This window comes from Eupeodes corollae, chromosome 2 (genome assembly GCF_945859685.1).
Source record: "Eupeodes corollae chromosome 2, idEupCoro1.1, whole genome shotgun sequence".
NCBI lineage: Eukaryota > Metazoa > Arthropoda > Insecta > Diptera > Syrphidae > Eupeodes > Eupeodes corollae.
Window position 1 is genome coordinate 70,419,674 of NC_079148.1, and position 14,240 is coordinate 70,433,913.

Below are 14,240 nucleotides of genomic sequence, written 5' to 3' on the forward strand. Positions count from 1 at the left end.
AAGACATATTCTTCGAGCTCTTAGACAAGACATATGAGCAGTGCCCTGGCTATGACATTAAAATTGTCTTAGGAGATTTTAATGCCAAGCTAGGAAGAGAAGACATCTTTGGTGGCATAATCGGGAGATACAGCCTGCACGACACCACCTCCGACAACGGATTCAGGCTGGTCGATTTCGCTGCGGGGCGAGACGTTCTGGTAGCTAGTACGCAGCTCACGCATCTCAATATCCACAAGGGGACATGGAAATCTCCTGATCAATCAACCGTCAATCAGATTGACCACATTGCGATCGACGCACGACACTTCTCCAGTATCCAGGATATCCGAACATTCCGAGAGGCCAATATTGACTCGGACCACTACCTCGTTGTAGCCAAGGTACGGCTACGGATATCCCGATCCAAGCCAAAACAAGGAAGTACTGTGAGAAGATTCGACGTTAGACGGCTACAATCGCAAGAGACTGCCATGTCCTTTTCCGATCGAGTCTCTAATAACCTCCTAAGGAGTCCTATGCTTCCTGCATTAAGCATTGAAAACCAGTGGCAACATTGCCTTGCAGCCATCAGAGATGCCGCCTCTGTAGTGCTAGGTTTCACACGGCCACCACAGCGAAACCCCTGGTTTGACGACGAATGCCGGCAAGCTCACGCAGCGAAACAAGAGGCATACAAAACGGTGCTGCACAAAAGGACGAGAGTTGCTCGCGAGCTCTACGAGCAGAAGAGGAGAGAGGAACAGCGGCTTCTTAGATGGAAAAAAAGAGAGCATGAGAAGCGCGCGATCGAGGAGATAGATTGATGTCACAACAGGAATGAGGTTCGTAAATTTTACCAAAAGGTGAAAAAAACCACCCAAGGGTACCAGCCACGAACCGAAGCCTGTAAAGACGATCAAGGGAACATCGTAGTAGAACCACAGTCGATGCTGAGAATATGGAAAAATCACTTCTCCAAATTATATAACGGCGATGACGAACCGAATCCCGCTGTAAGGGAGATAGAACCACTCAACCTCGGCGACGCAGATCAACAATTCCGCCTACCCGACCTTGACGAAGTGAAGATAGCTATATCTTAACTTAAGTCAAACAAAGCTGCTGGAGCTGACGGCATCACCGCCGAACTATTCAAAGCAGCAGGCGATGACTTGGTACGGAGCATGCACCAACTCATCTGCAAAATATGGTCGGAAGAAAGCATGCCCGATGAGTGGAATCTCAGCATAGTGTGCCCGATACATAAGAAAGGAGACCCTCTAAACTGCGCCAACTACAGAGGCATTAGTCTCCTTAACATTGCATATAAGATCCTCTCTGCCGTATTATGTGAACGTCTGAAGCCATTCGTCAACAACCTGATTGGTCCTTATCAGTGTGGCTTCAGACCAGGAAAGTCCACTATCGACCAAATATTCACACTACGGCAGATCTTGGAAAAACCCAGGAGCTTCAAATCGATACCCACCATCTCTTTATCGATTTTAAAGCCGCGTATGACAGCATCTATAGGGAAGAGCTCTACCGAGCAATGTCTAGCTTTGGCATCCCTGTCAAACTTATCCGTTTGTGCAGAATGACGATGGAGAATGCACGCTGCTCTATCAAGGTCGGAAAAGATCTTACCGATGCATTTGATGTCAAAAAAGGTTTTAGACAAGGCGATGCACTGTCATGCGACTTCTTCAACATCGTTCTGAAAAGAATTGTGCAAAACTCAACCGTCAACACTAGAGGCACAATCTTCCAAAGATCCATCCAATTACTCGGATGCGCAGATGATATTGACATAATTGGAAGATCAAAGCGTGATGTCAGTAGAGCGTTTTTGAGCATTGCGACGGAAGCGAAGAAGATGGGTCTAGTGGTCAATGAGGGCAAGACCAAGTATATGCTGTCATCAAAAAAGGACACTGAACGACGACGTCTTGGACAAAACGTCACCATTCACAGCTTTAACTTTGAGGTAGTTAAGGACTTTGTCTACCTAGGCACCGCTATTAATTCAGACAACGACACCAGCGCTGAAATCAAACGAAGAATAACTCTTGCAAATCGCTGCTTCTTAGGACTTAGAAGGCAATTGAGAAGTAAAGTCCTCTCTCGAGCATGTAAAATCACCATCTATAAGACACTCATCATCCCGGTTCTCATTTATGGCGCTGAGGCCTGGACCCTGTCAAAGAAAGATGAGAGCGTCTTAGGATGCTTCGAGAGAAAAATTCTTCGGGCGATTTTTGGTCCCGTACGCATAGATGGAGAATGGAGGAGAAGATATAACGACGAGCTGTACGGGCTGTACAGCGACACTGACCTAGTTAGCAGAATCAAAGTCCAACGGCTTAGATGGCTAGGTCATGTAGAGCGGATGGACATCAACGCTCCAGCCCGGAAGGTCTTCGAATCCAATCCCGAGGGACGGCGCAGTAGAGGAAGACCGCGACTCAGGTGGCGCACCCAGGTGGGAGAGGACCTCAACCAACTTGGCGTGCGAAACTGGAGACAGCTAGCTAGGGACTGAGCTGGCTGGAGACGCTTGTTGGTTGAGGCCCAGGTCCGCCCCGAACTGTAGCGCCACCTTAAGTAAGTAAGTAAGTGTTCACTTTTGATCACACCAATATTGAATCTATATTCAGAGTATAAAGGCGACAGAATAGGCATATTTTCTCTTAATTGTTTTTCTCCTTTTCCCTTTTTTTCTGTTATTATTTATCTATTTTTATTATGTTCTATCTTTGAAATTTATTTAGTTCTATGAATTACCTTTGATTTTATATACAACTATGAATTATTTCTTCTTATCTAATATTGTAACTGATGTACCCCACATCAGATCTTTCAAAATAAAAAAAAAAAAAAAAAAATAAAAAAAATTTTCTTGAAGTGTCGTTCATCACTAATTTTGAACTTTATGTTCTAAGATTACTGAACGATTACTAATTTATCCATTTCTTAAATTATCTTTAAGTTATCCTACTATTGTTATATTTAAATTAATTTTGAAATGAAATGGAAAAATGAATAAAAAATAAATAAATAATGAATACAAATTTATATACGTAGAAGTTCATGACCTACATTAACAATTTAAAGAAAAGAAAAATAGCTAATATTTAGATAAAAGATTCAATACAATTGTAATTCAGAGTGAATAACCAGTCTTTGGCTTTTTTAATAAAAGAAGTAAAACGAAGAGTCTCTCTGATACATAAAGGTAATTTATTAAAAAGATATGGAGCTGTGTATGTATAAAAATGTGAAAAATGAGTTTTATGAGCAATTGGAACATTTACTAATCTCAAATTATTTATCCGCAAATTATACATTTGAGAACTCCTACTCGGAATGTTACCGCTTTGTTTAAAAAACTCTCTTAGAACTTTAAATACGTATAAATTTATCATTGGAAGAATTCGCAAATCTTTAAATAAAGGCAAACTTTCAGCTAACCGATTCTTTTTGTTAATAATTCTAATTAAGTGCTTCTGAGCTATCAGTATAGGTCGAAGAGAGTTAGCATACGAACCACCCCAACAAGTGATCCCGTATTGCAACTTTGAATGAGAAAGGCCATAATAAATTCGAGTAAGTACTTTTCGAGAACAAAACTCTTTTAATAGATACATTTTACGTGTGACCAACATCATGTATGTTTTTAACGTTTGGATTTGAACTTTCCAATTTAGATTATAATCGATCGCAACGCCAAGGTATTTGAAGTGATCTACTGATTCAATTTTGAAACATTTTTCAGAGCACTGCAAGCTAGATTTAAAATTTGTTCTAACACAATTGTGAATAGGTAATGCAAATCGATTACAGTCGTAGGCATGAAAACAGAGGTTATATTCTTCTAAGCTATTTCCGGGTAATTTAAAAGAAATTAGTTTAGTTTTCTCACTAATGATTAATTTATGTGAGGTAAACCACAATCTTAGGATTTCAAGATCTTCCTCAATATTAACAACACATTCAAATAAGTTTTTACATTCATACGTAAATGCGATATCGTCAGCAAAAGCAGTAGGAATACCATTAAGTTTTAGTTTAAGGAGAGAGTTGATGTATATAAGGAAAAACAATGGGCCAAGTACTGAAACCTGTGGTACACCATTTCTTAAAGGTTTTGATTCACTTAAAATTCCATTGACATTTACCATCTGCTTTCTGTCTTTTAAATAAGATTGAAGCCACCGAAAAAATATGACCTCGAAAACCAGCATTGTATAATTTATGAAGCAATAGATCATGATCCACCATGTCAAATGCCTTTGTCATATCAATAAATAGACCCATGGTTGCTTTATTATAGTTAAGACTAGCATACAGTTGGCTACAAACCCTCAATATGGCATCTTCCGTTGACATACCTTTTCTGAAACCAAACTGATTGCTGCAAAAGAAGTTAAATTTATCTAAAAACGACACAATACGAACTTTTCAAAGATCTTAGAAAAAGTGGAGAGGAGAGATATAGGTCTGTAATCCGAAATCTTTTTTCTGCAACCTTTTTTAAAAAGTGGTATAACCTCCGCGCATTTAAGGTGATCAGGAAAGCAACCCCTATAAATACTTTGGTTCAATAAAAAACACAAGACGTCTACTACGTAGAAGGCAATGTGTTTCAAAAATACACTTGATACACCATCAGTCGTGCAAGAATTTGTATTTCTTAAGCCCAAAATTACATTATAGATTTCTCTCGAAGTTATCTCTTCAAAAACAAAGCTGTTAACTTGGATATCTTCGAAATCTGAAGAATTTGAGCAATTGCAGGTATTACAGCTAAATAAACTTGATCCCAGAATTCGTATTTCAAGCATTCTTTTAATAATTCAAAATCAATTTTATATTTCGTTTGATTAGCTGTTGGTTTCAGTTTCTCAGAACTTATATGAACACTATGATAAGTAAGCACAGTCATTCTGTGATCAGTAAGCTTAAAATCATGGACACTACCACTAAATAAGTTTTTATTATTCTTATGAGATCTTAAAAATATGTGATCAATGCAACTTTCAGTTGAATCGGTCACGCGGGTAGGTTCATTAATAAGACTCTTGAGACCATTGGAATCCATTGTAAGCAAATAGTTTTCGGCATCAATATCTAAGTCATTGAGTATATCAATATTAATATCTCCCAAAACAATTAAATTTTTTGCCTTTATCGTTTTAAGAATATTGCTAAATTCGTCAATGAATTTTTTTTATTAAAACCATGTAATCTATATAAGCACAGTATAGTATAGTTAAAATTATCGAACACAATCGTTAGTTTCATTGAGTCAGCGCTAGTTAGATTTAATTTCAAACAATTGCACATAAAACCATCCTTAACATACACAGCTACACCTCCAGCAGAATATGAGTTATTACAATTGGCAAATAAAGAGTATCCCGGTATATTATATAGACTAAGTTCAAAATCGTATACCCAAATCTCACTCAAGACTATTACTACAGGTAAATTAATAAGAGATTCAACATGAACTAATAGATAGAAAAATTTTTTCTTAAGCTACGTATATTTTGATGTAAACAAAAACAATATCTAACTACATCTTCAACTGGGTATTCACATGCATTTAAGACTATATTTGGGACAGCACTGTTTATTCTTACAAAGTTGTCACCCTCTTTCTTCCGCATATCGAGCCCTTACCGCCAAATTATCGTAAGCGACACTTTTGTCAAAAATGCGTTTTTTATCGAAACTGCTATTTTAAGCCATAACGGACCCATCCAGATTAATGTTTCGCTCATAAAAAAAAACCGTTATAAAGTTATAGCGTTTGCTAAATTTATCGTGACTCTATTTATTTGTAAAGCTTTAACGTAAGCGACAACAACTAAATTTATCTTACATGCCTGCAATTGCTTTTTTGTAGCGCAACCGACCCTACTTGTTATCGCAATCGACTTCGATTCGTGCTTCACCTTGAGGTGTGACCTATGGTGCCTTGTTTATTTCCGCGAAAGTTATGATGCTAAAATATCGTTTTCATTGAATTATTGGTTTAAAAGTAGTTTCATCCTAAAAACCGTTCAAATTACTGTTTATCATTGTGTATTCATTGTATTGATTGTAGATACTCGACAGTTATCAAATAAAACAATAAAGTCGACCCCAGCAGTAAGGTATGTATTATATTTTAATTTTGGTAATTGAAGTGTAATATTCTCCCATTTAAATTATTGGTGCGTTTAATTAGTATTGATCAGAACAATAAATTAGTCTAGTAAAATTTAAATTTATTATTTGTTTGTTATAGTCACGAATGAACAAAATTACGCAGTTAATATCACCACTCCCCTTACCAAGAATAGTGTAATCACGAAACTGCTTTTTCCGAGAATATACAGCAAGATACGGAAGTTTTAGTTCTACATTCATTGTTACTAAAAGACAGCAACAACGATATTAACATGGACCCAATATTAATTGATACCACATCACCATCTTTGATCGATTTAAATTCTGAGCAAATTACCAACCCACATGCACCATTACCTGTGACTTCACTTGTTGATTACAGTGATTCTGATACTGACAATTCTTACACTTTAATGGATTTAGATAACCAAAATAAAATATCACATTTAGACTTCACAAATAATAATGATCATACTAATATAGGCAATCCTACTATTCCAGTTTTCATTGATCAATTAATACAGCCGAGCACAAGTTCACTGTTTGACCAACAAGAACAAAACGTGTCCAGGAAGTCCTTGGAGTTCCAAGACAACAATGCCTGTATTGATAGTGAAGATTCATGGAAGCCAGCCTCATCATCCAGTGATTCAGATGAAGATGAGTCAGCTCAAAAAATAGATGAAGAAACGTGTGTTGGTAAAAGAGGATACAGGAAAATAAAACCTATACCAAAACGCATTTTATCAAAAAATAACCGTGCTGTTGGGAAATCTGTGCAACCTAACCCATGTATGAATAAAAGATGTGGAAACTCGTGTGCAAATAAATTAACTGAAGATGATCGGAATAATATTTTAGAAAACTATTGGGGATTAGGGTGTGATAAAAGACGAAAAGATTTCCTGCTGTCATGTGCTAAAGAAAAACCGATTGGCAGAAAAAGAGCTAATAGTAATATTCGCAAAAAATCATACCATTATTTTATAAGCTACAATGGGCAGAATATTAAAGTATGCCAACAATTTTTACTTAAGACCCTAAACATATCCCAAATGTCTTTGAGAACCATCGAAAATTAAAATAGAATTCTGAACACCGCTCGAAAAAATCCCGAAAAAAAAACTCATCATCCTCATAACAAATCTGATGAAGTAAAAATCGCACAGTTAAAATCGTTCATTCAGATGTTGCCTGCTGTTCCATCCCACTATTGTCGCAATAAAAGCTCTAAAGTATATTTACCTCAAGAATTTCAGAACATAATTATCGTTTTTGTATACACACTATGTTGATCACTTAAAGGAAAAGAATCTAGAATCATCAGTATTATCAAAAAGAGTATTTCGCAACATTTTCAAAACAGATTTTAATATTGGATTCCACTTGCCTAAAAAGATAAATGTACTTTTTGTGAGAAGTGCAAAAATTTATCACCTGAAAACAAAAATATTTTTCAGCAAACCACTGAATATAAAAATCACATTCTGGATAAAGAAAAATGCAAGAAACTCTTTTTAGAAGACCAAAAACTTAGCAAGGTAGCTGATTCTAACTCCTTATGCGTAAGCTTTGATTTGGAAAAAGTCCTCAGTACTCCACATGGTAAAAGTGTGACCTTATATTATTCGAGAAAATACGCATATTATAATGAAAGTATATATGAAAGTGGCACAAGGGATGGATATTGTTACGTGTGGGGTGAATGCCAAGGAAAAAGGGGCTGTAATGAAATAGTTACAGTTATTTTTAAGTATTTGAATATGTTAGATCAAAAAGGTACTCATACTGTTGTTAATCTATATTCTGATAGCTGTGCTGGGCAAAATAGAAACCGTGCAATGATATCAATGTTTATTCTTTTCTTGAAAACTGCAACAACAATTACAGAAATAAAGGTCACTTATCTTTTACCTGGACACACCATGATGCCTGTTGACTCGATTCATAGCACAATTGAAAGTTTCGTTCGCAATAAAACCATATGGCCTCCTTCTGAATGGCCAACTATGATTACAAATGCCAGACATAATCCAAAAAGCTATATTGTAAATGTTTTAAATTATGGAGACTTCATGAATTGGAAGTCCTATTCACAATTTGTATTGCCAGCTTAATTTAAAATAAATTTTAATGCACTAAGAATTGTGCAATTTCATAAAAATGATCCCATTATTAAATTTAATTACGGTTTTTTTGAAGACAGTGACAATTACGAAATTAATATGGATTCCATGACCAGGTCGAGAGCAAACATTGCTACGGTCCAAAAAGGACCCACACCTTTATACGTAGAAGAGCTCAAAATTTCAGCAGCTAAATACAAAGATTTACAGGAGCTATGCAATAAAAATATAATACCCAACAGATACCATCAAGAGTATTTAAGTATGAGGCATGATGGAACCATACGTGATGCCCTAGCTGAAACGGACGAAGATGATTCGGATAGAGAAAATTAATATGTTTCTTAATTTTATATAAGTAAAGTATACCTAGTACATAGTCTGATTGACCTCATTATTTTTTTTTTTTATTATTTATAATTATTTTGTTTGAAAACTATAATGGAACAATGCGTGGTGTTAAGTTAAAACGGAAGAAGAAAGAAAGAAATACTTTATTTTATTTTATAACTAAATATGTACAAACATAAGTCTAACTCATTATTCCAAATCTTTAATGTAAATAAATATATTTTGCAATTATAATATGACTTTTCCTTTTAAACCCCTTTTTAAGTGTCTAATTATTTATGAAATAAAATTTCTTGGCCATAGTGATCTTAACAGATATTGTTATCGTAAACGCCAAAATAACCGTAGATTATGACAGCAAAAATAATGTAAGCGCCATAAATAGCTTTAATACTTATTTTTTTGTGTTTTTTTTAAATAATATATCTAAATATCTTAAAATTATTAATGCATGTGAAATTTTAACTAACTGAGACATTTTTGGTTAAAAAATATTTAAAAAAAACCTTCCCCTGTAAAATTTGATTTTTGTCGCTTACGATAATTTTGCGGTAAGGGCTCGATATATATAGCCCCATTCTTCGTCCAGACATATTTATACCCCTTGTTGACCTTCATGGACTTTGCAGTGTTTAGTAATCGTCTTGTTTGATATGATATGATAGGCTAAGGCATTCGTTGATGTACATATTTTCAGATTCCACTTGTGCATTGAGTGAGTTGGTAGTCAATTGTTCTTTTTTTTCTCTTTTTGCTGTCATTATTTTCTCCTTGGACTGATGAGAGATGAATTTTACTTGGAGAATATTTTTGCTTCTTAAACTGCTCCCCCTACCGCTATCAGAAGTTTGTGAATTTGCTACGTTAATTTTTTTTTAAATAGCACTGGTCAATTTCTCCTTCATTTACATCTACGTTTAATCCATCACGAAAGACTTTCAAAGCGAGATCAGTTTTAGACATTGCTGTGTTTATGGTTGGAACGTTGAAAATTTGTAAAAGAAGGAAACAAAAGCTCTCGATGCGACTGCACCCCACAACGACTATCGAATCATATTTAGAAGATCAATCATAAACTTGGCAGTATTTTTATCGAATCAAAGCATTTCATTCAATCTGTCGTCATCTATTTCAAAAGTATCAATTCTGGTTAAAAATTGCTTTAAATTGTCTATGAATAACATAAACTGCAGTTTAGTTTAGCAAAGACAAAATCATAACTTATCAAAAAACTATGAATATGGCCCATTATTTTTAAAGTCGTTTTTCAAGAAATACTGTTATGTGGATCGTGCGTATTTGTAGATTGTGCTATAATGCATATTAAAAAAATGCAAATTCTTCGAAACAAAATTTTAACAATGATGCTCAAGCTCAATTAAGGGACAACAAAAGTGTTAAAAGTAGACTAGAAAATTTAAATTCTCAATAACAAAATTTCTAGAAAAAGTGTATTGTGTGACAACTCTCTAATTAGAAACCTAATTTAACAAATTGTCAAATACATTTTTTTTCTTGTATACCTACTCATATATGTATATTGTTATGAACATATGTATTACTTATTATCTTGTGTATTTATTTTATTTTTTAAATTGTTTATTTATGCATCATAATATGTATATTTTGTTTATTTGTTAATTAATGTATCTAATTATATTATCATTCTATTGTCTACTTATTAATTTATACATTTTTTATCGTTTACTAATTAATATAATAAAAAAAAATTGGGTGGCGCAACAGTCCATATGAGAACTAGGGCCTAGTGACTGGCAACTCTCAACCATTCTTGTGTGCGAGCAATGTTGTTAGGAATGAAGGGGACCTACAGTTTATATGACGAATCCGAACGGAAAATTTGTGAAAGCACTTTTACATGACAAGTGTTACTCTTGGAGAATTTGTCAATTCCTCGCAAGAGACAGTCCCCCTGAAAAGGCAGTGATCGAACCCAAGACCTCTGGCATGACAGTCCAACGCACTAACCATCATGGCACAGGTACTACAAAATTATATTATATTTAAATATACATACATATTTCCTTATTTATTAACTTCCCATAGCAAGTTAATGCGATGGGTCCGATTTGTCAAATTGAAAATTTTGACATTTCACGACGTTTCAAGGTCCCTAGAGCCGAAATAAAAGATTTTTAGCAGACGTCTGTGCGTGCGTGTGTACGTACATACGTCCATACGTTCGCGACGTTTTATTCGTCTTCCATAGCTCAAGAACCAGAAGAGATATCGACTTCAATTAATTTTTTTTATACAGATAATAAGGCAGAAAGATGCAGAAAGGCCTCTCAAGAAAATTGCGTTAGTGTTTTTCTTACCATAGCAGTTTAAAAAAAATTAAAATTTTGGTTAAACCTTAATATCTTATGAACCAATAACGATAGATAATTAAATTTTATATTATATATTGTAACGTTATACAAAATAATTATATTTTTGGAAAAAAATCCAATTAACAGTTTTTATAAATCAAAAAACTGAAAGAAAAAAACTGTCACCTCGAAAATTTCACGGCTTAAATATTATGATTTCATCTCCCAAACAATTTTGTGCAACAAAGAATGATAAAATTTTGAGAAAAATCTAAGTTACAGTTTTTTTTATAAAAAATAAAAACCTAAAAAAAAAACACAATACTCAAAGTTGGTAAAAATTGAATTTCGACTCAAATATTTTTTCAAAAATTTGAGATTAAGGCTTCAAACTTATTTTGTTTTATAAGAAATATTGTTTTCAACATTCTAAAAATGTTGAGAAAAATCGAATGGAAAGTTTTCTTACAAAAAATAAAAACCTAAAAAAATATTAATAAAAGTTGGTAAAAATTGATTTTCGACTTAAATATCTTTTCAAAGCTTCGAGTTATTTTATTAAAGCTACTTTAAGCTGCCGAAAAATATTATTTTTAACATTTAGTAAAATTTTGAAAAAAATCGAATAGACAGTTTTTTTACAAAAAATTAAAAATAGATACAAAAATTAATAAAAGTTGGTAAACATTTATTTTCGCCTCAAATAACTAAATAACAAATAACTAAATTGTTTTCAACATTCGAAAAATTTTTGAGAAAAATAGACAACTTTTTAGAAAAAATAAAAACCTTAACAAAAATATGAATAAAAGTTGATAAATAGTGATTTAAGACTCAAATATCTTTTCAAAACTTTGAGATAAAGTAGTTACTTTCATCTTTAAAAAAATATTGTTGTCAACACTCAGTAGAATTTTGGGGAAAATTGAATTGACAGTTTTCTTTACAAAAAAATAAAAAGCTAACAAAAAAAAAACTTCGTTAAAAATTTACTTTACTAAAAAAGCTTTTAAGAATTAAAAATATTGTCTTAAAACTTTTTTGTTTCACAGAAATTGTTTTCAGTAGTTTTTTTTATAAAAATATAACAGTCCGTTTTTTCATAAAAAAAATAAAATCTACAACAAATAGCACTCAAGTTTTGCAATAATTGATGTTCGGTTATTGATTCTCTCAAATTAATTTTATTCATCCAATTTGTTAAAATTTAAGAAATGCTACTAAAATTGGTAAAAATTTGTTTTCGACTAAAAATCTATTTAACAAAACTCGATTTTCTAACTTAACTATTTCTTGATATGAAAAATATTGTTAGTAATATTAAAATTTTAAGAATAATTCAATTGACAACTTTTTTAACGGAACACGAAAACCTACAAACTTTTAAGCAAGACAAATATACAGAGGGGATGGGAAGTTATCAGTGTGGGTCGCATCCCAGCCTCTTTTTTGTTTATTTACTTATTTATTTATTTCTTTATTCATTTGGGTATTTATTTATTTATTCATTTGTGTATGTATTTATTTATTTATTTTGTTTCCTATTTATTTATTTATCTGTTAACTGTTAATGTATTTTTTTTTCACTGATAAAATAAATCATCGGAAATTATTTTTTATTATATTTAAGCATAACCTATCTGTGATATAATTATTATCAAAATTAGAATGAATTATTATTTTTCAGTACTAAGATACAATGTGATATCATATCTCTGTTCTGTGTAATGACTTGAAAATATTGTAAACTCTATAACTTTCTCTTTGACAATAAAATAAAATATCTATTTTTCTTATTTTTTTGTTCTTGTTCAAATTTGGGTAATTTTTTTTCCAATATCAGTTTTGGGGTACACAATATTTTTATTTGGATTTTATTCACAACCTTGGTTTAAATTTTTACAGAAAAAGAGTGTGGGTCGCAAGATATTTGAATCGAAAATCAATTTTTACCAACTTTTATTAATTTTTTTTTTAGGTTTTTATTTTTTGTAAAAAACCTGTCAATTCGATTTTTCCCAACATTTTTAAGAATGTTGAAAAGAATATTTTTTATAAGATAAAATTAGTTTGAAGCCTAAATTTCAAGTTTTTGAAAAGATATTTGAATCGATATTCAATTTTTAACAATTTTGAGTAATGTTTTTTTTAGATTTTTATTTTTTATAAAAAAAAATGTCAATTCGATTTTCATCAAAATTATTATCAGATGTCAAAAACATTATTCTTCGTTGCACAAAATTGTTTTGCAGATGAAATCATATTTTAGTCGTAAAATTTTGGAGGTGAGAAATTTTGTTGGTAATTTTTTTTTTATTTATAAAAAAAACGTTAAATGGATTTTTTTTCAAAAAATATACTTCTTTGATATAACGTTACAATACATTATATAAAATTTAATTCAAGTCTCTAGCGTTTTTGGTTCGTAAGATATTTAGGGTTAGCCAAAATGTTCACCTTTTTTTCAAACTGCTGTGGTAAAAAAACCACCCACGCAATTGTCTTGAGAGCCCTTTCTGCATCTTTCTGCCTTATTATCTGTATAACGAAATTTATTTGAAATTGATATCTCTACTGGTTCTTGAGCTATTGACGACGAGAAAACGTCTTGAACGTACGAACGTACGTACACACGCACGCACAGACATCTTTCTAAAAATCTTTTATTTCGACTCTAGGGACCTTAGAACGGTTAGAAATGTCAAAATTTTCAATTTGAAAAATCGGTCCCATTACAATAACTTCCTATGGGAAGTTAAAAAGTGGATTTTTATGCTGAATAACGTTTCTTGATAACGGTAAGGCAAAACACATTGAAAATTGGTAGGTGAAGTCTTAATAAGACTAACTTCAATTTAAATTAATTCATTTGTGTATTTATTTATTTATTTGTTTTCCTACTTAATTATTTATATATTTATATTTTCACTGATAAAATAAACCATCGGAAATTGTGATCTTTCGTGATATAATTATAAACAAAATTCTAATGAAGTTTTTTTGCATTGTTTTCCTTCAAACTTATAATATTAAAATATACATGTGCTGTTTAAAAACTTATTATTATCTTTCAGCAGTCAAAATACAATTTGATATCAAATATCTGTGCTGTGCAATAACTTATAAAATATAAAATATAAAATATTGTAAACTCATTAACTTTCTCTTTGCCAATTAAATTAAATATCTATCTATCTATCTTTTGTTTGTGTTCTTGTTCAAATTTGCGTTGTTGTTATTTTTTTTCCAATTACAGTTTGGGGCATACAAT